The sequence below is a fragment of the Triticum dicoccoides genome, chromosome 6A (genome assembly GCF_002162155.2).
Source record: "Triticum dicoccoides isolate Atlit2015 ecotype Zavitan chromosome 6A, WEW_v2.0, whole genome shotgun sequence".
NCBI lineage: Eukaryota > Viridiplantae > Streptophyta > Magnoliopsida > Poales > Poaceae > Triticum > Triticum dicoccoides.
Window position 1 is genome coordinate 585,300,229 of NC_041390.1, and position 4,882 is coordinate 585,305,110.

The window sequence follows — 4,882 nt, forward strand, 5'->3', positions numbered from 1 at the left end:
CTCCATGTGTCATTTCTACCTCCTGCTTCCTTTGGTCAGGAAACTGATGCAAAGGCTATCTTAATTGTCATCACCTAAAGAAGTCCAAGGCAAGGCCATCTTAACAGTAGCCATCTAAAGAAACTTTAATAAATGATCAGGGAGATCTCAGGACGGTAGATGCCCATGTACTCCTTATGTCATTATTAAGAGTAGCAAGTTGCATGTTTCTTGCACCTGAGAGTAAGTGCAACTGGATATCGACATGCCACATTATAATACACAAACATGTAAATTTGAGTCACATATGCATGAAATATAAGGTGTAGATTTATCTCATTGATAATCAAATTATAGCTCCAAAATATTCAATGAAAGCTTTAGAAGATGATGCTATAGCTTTTACCCGGAACAAAAAGATAAATAAAATAAAATACCAATTCCTTGGAAGTAAAAAGGTAGGGATAATTGAAGAATATGAGAGCCTAGAACAAATGATAAGTGTTTTGTTCATATAGTCCAAATTAATAATACAAAACAAAAATGAATGTCAATCCTTTTAAAAGATAAAGCTGGATAATTAACTATGAAAGAGTCTAGAACAAAGGAGATATATCATATCATTGTTTTGAGGTTTGTGCATGTTATAGTTGTGCTTAAGTTCAAGTATGAAATCTTCTGGATAGTACATGCCACATAATTTGGTGTAATGAAGAGAATATTCAACAGCCAACATTACTCAGATTTGCCACTTCTCAACCATTGAATCAGTTTCATCCAACTACCAATAATTACATATAGTGATATTGATGCATAGAGGCATAATGGTTGTTCTGTCACATCACACCAAAGCTAACATAATAGTTCTCCAATTTAAAGGTGAGAAAAAAATACCCCTATTTAAACATGAGAAGATAGATGGAACCTATTCAAAGAAGCCATTCTTTATACGCGAGCCAAACAAGGAGTAGAGGGTAGGACTCGCATAGATAATGTATACGCACTTACACTTTGTAGGAATTTCTTTTGCACTGTCCAAGCCCATTGACATCCTAGGAGTTGAAGCATCAGGATTGATTACTACATTGACTCAAGTTTGTACACAGAGAAGCATCACTAAGCTGGTCAGCTAAAGATGGACTCTTTGGCAACGATGTGATGCTCTTTGAAATACTTTGGAACATGCTCCAGACGTTGAAGCTCTGCTGGTGGGAGAGGTGGCATCCTGCTATCATGAGCCCTCATGTGGTCACTGGCTAGACCCTCCTTGTCGTCGTGGCCTGGTCGAGTGCGGTGCCATCGGTCCTCCTTCTTGAGAATGGCACATCGTAAGCAATAAGAGGACACCATGTACAGTGTGGCGGTGTTTACGCTTGGCGGAACCATTTTATTGGTGGACGTATGGACAGACATAGGATGATGTTCCTCGCCCAAAAGAAAAAGACACAGGATGTGATATGCCTACTTATTGGAAGGCGGAATTAAGTTTTTCATACTCTCACCCCCAACCTGTTTGTACGGCAAGAATTTTCTTGTCAAATATTCGTTCGGCAAGGTTTCAACACATGATGGTTTTGAAGAATCCATCCAATCCATCGATCTTTCCAAGTATGAGTCGCACCGTCCCCTACCAGTTCCCACCCACGCAGTGAGGAACCAATCAAGGAACAAGGAGAAGCAATGGTTGAGCTGTTGTTCGTCCCTGCCGAGGCCGACCTTCGTCCACCTGTCGGAGGTGATCGACCACCTCGCAACGGGGGACGCCGACCACCGAGACCACGCCCGCCACCACGCGGCGCACGGGCAAGGGCACGGTTAAACGCACGTTGGAGTGGCGGTTGCGGCATACTCATGGATATTGTGGAGACCCCTGGCAAGTACGGTTTCCTTTTAGATATCCCCGGGCTCTCCAAGTATGACATCCAGCTACAAGAACGCACCACGCCATGGCCGCCCCCCATTTCTTCTCGGACCGAGCTCGATTCAACATCACCAATGAACTAAAATTCGGGCGTGTACCCATTTTCCTTGATGGGTGAGACTCTGGGCGACAACATGCTGGTGACGAAGAGCACCAACGGAAGCGGAAGTTGGAGGAGAAGGAGGGTGAGTGCCGCTACATCCGGCTGGAGCGACGCGGCTCGCCACGGTCATTAATTTCCTCGCCCAAAAGGAAAAGACACGGGATGTGATATGCCTACTTATTGGAAGGGGGAATTAAGATTTTCATACTCTCATCCCCAATCTGTTTGTACGGCAAGAATTTTCTTGTCAAATATTCGTTCGACAAGGTTTCAACACATGATGGTTTGAAAAATCCATCCAATCCATCGATCTTTCAAGTCTGAGTCGCATCGTCCCTTACCAGTTCCCACCCACGCAGCGAGGAACCAATCAAGGAACAAGAAGGAGAAGCAATGGTTGAGCTGCTATTTGCCCCTGCCGAGGCCGGCCTCGTCCACCTGTCGGAAGTGCTTGAGCGCCTCGCCGCGGCGGACGCCCACCACCGAGACCACGCCCGCCACCATGCTGCGCACGGTCAAGGGCACGATCACCCCCGGGCAAATTGGGGGCAGCGGCACGCCCGTGGACATCATGGAGACCCCCGGCGAGTACGCCTTCGTGCTCGACGTCCCCGGCCTCTCCAATTCCGACGTCTAGGTACGTGCGTGCGCTGCTCGGCCCCGTTCCCCGCATTTCTTCTCTTGGACCGAACTCGGCCAGGGGTGGCGCGGGTGACTAACGTCTGTGCGCGCTCTGAATGGACAGGTGACTCTGGAGGAAGACAACGTGCTGGTGATGAAGAGCGCCAGCAACGGCGGCGCCAACGGGAAGCGGAAGCGGGAGGAGGAGGAGGGGGACTGCCGCTACATCCGGCTGGAGCGCCGCGCGTCGCCGCGGTCATTCGTGCGCAAGTTCCGGCTGCCGAAGGACGCAGACGCGGGCGCCGTGGCCGCGCGCTGCGAGAACGGCGTGCTCACCGTCACCGTCAAGAAGCAGCAGCCGCCCGAGAAGAAGACCAAGTCCGTCCAGGTCGCCATCGCCTGATTGTTCGAGCCTTCCTTCAGTCGCGCGTACCTTCGGTATCTCGTCGGCGTTTGTCGTCAGTGATCGTTCTAGCAGTCGAGTAGTGTAGCGAGTCCGGTAGATTTGGGTGTTCTCTTGTGGTCTCGTGCTCTGTTCGTGATCTGGCCGGAGATAGTTGTGGTCATCTTTTGTGAATCTTGCTGTTAATGGAACTATGGAGCACGAATTGTTAGCTGTCGGATCAACCTCTGTATCTATTCTAACCCCGCTTGATCGAATGCAGCCGCGTGCCTGGATTCAGTACCGGGATTTCATACGTTTTTCACGTAATCTTAGGGGAAAATAGAGTGAGAACTCTGTTTCGTTCCCTTGAGCAATCGACGACGTCACGATCTGTCAACCCCTCTCTGTGAGTTCCACGATCTATTAAATTAACTCTGTTCTCAAGTGTCATGGTCTAAATAAATCCAAAACGCAGTGAGTGAATCTTTAGTGTAGTAATTGAAACAAACTCAAAAGCAAATATGATTTATAAGGGAGCACAAGACGACATGGATACCCATGCCCTCCTTATATCGGATTACTTGCACGGAAAGATTAAATGCATAGAAGCATTGATGCCTCACACCAGACCCAAATTAATAGCAGTTGCTTCACCACAGATCCGAGCTAATGTGATAGTACTTCTATTCAAGGTGAGAGAGTAGTGTGCTTCTATTTAACGTGAGAAGAAAGATAGAACATGGCCATTAGTCATTCTTCGAAACCCGAGCCGAGCTAGGAGTAGAGTAGAGCTTCACAGCCACCTGGAGTTGCTTTTGCAACGTTGTTCACATCCTAGGATTTGGAAGCATCAGGATCTATTGATCAAGTATGTAGATCTGTATTAGTGACCAGACTAGCATACTCTCGCCGTATTCTAGTGCAGCGTGACACTGCACACTCTCTGACCATAACAAAACTAGCAGCATACTCTCGACGTATTTTAGTGGAATGTGACACTGCACACAGTAGTTTAGGCCCCTCCTCGAGGAACGAGGAGAGGTGGCCTCGTGCTCTCACAATCCTCTAGTTGCTGTTGACAGACATCTCCTTTGTTATCGATGTGGGCGCGATGAAATTTGATATGCATTTCTTCTCAAGAACAACATGATGTTCAAAAGGTCCTAGCTCTATTCACAGGTGGTGAAGACGACGAGAGAATGTGAAGTGCTACATGCAAGTGTAGTGTGAGTGTAGTTAGGTTACGATCCTGCATCAATAAAAAAATCACCGGAGTGAATGTTGCAGAAGGCTTTGGAATAGGGATTAGATATAATTTGAAAATACAAACACAAGAACATTTATACTCGTATATTACATTTGATCATCTGAGGAAGCTCGATATGATTACCGAAAGCTCCCAAACAAAAAATGAATTTAGAAAATATTCACAGATTTGAAAAAAATGTTCACAATTTTGAAAAATATTTCAGAAAGTGTTCGCAAGTCCGCAAAATGTTCTTGAATTCAGAAAATGTTTGCAATTTCAAAAAATGTTCTCGAACTAAAAATCATGAATTCTAAAAATGATCATAAATTTCAAAAAATGTTCATGGCCATAAAAAAATGTTGGCGAATTCGAAAAGGTCCGTGAGTTCGTAACTTCTTCAATTTTTTATAAATATCTTGAATTCAAAAATAGTTTTGAATTTTAAAAATGAATACAAATTTTGAAATCGTCACATATTTGAAAAAAACATCAATTTGAATTCCTCTGCTTTTAAAAAGTTCGTGAAACTCAAAATTGTTTGTGATTTTCAAAAAAATCATGAATTAGTTTTTGTCGTGTTTTGTGAATCTTGCTGTGAATGGAACGATGGAGCACGGATTGTTA

The 4,882-nt window shown here is 45.1% G+C and overlaps 1 pseudogene; it reads left to right on the top strand.

Moving 5' to 3' along the window:
* The first annotated feature begins 2,396 nt into the window (after positions 1 to 2,396).
* On the top strand, positions 2,397 to 3,315 carry LOC119314751 (annotated as a pseudogene).
* Positions 3,316 to 4,882: the final 1,567 nt, after the last annotated feature.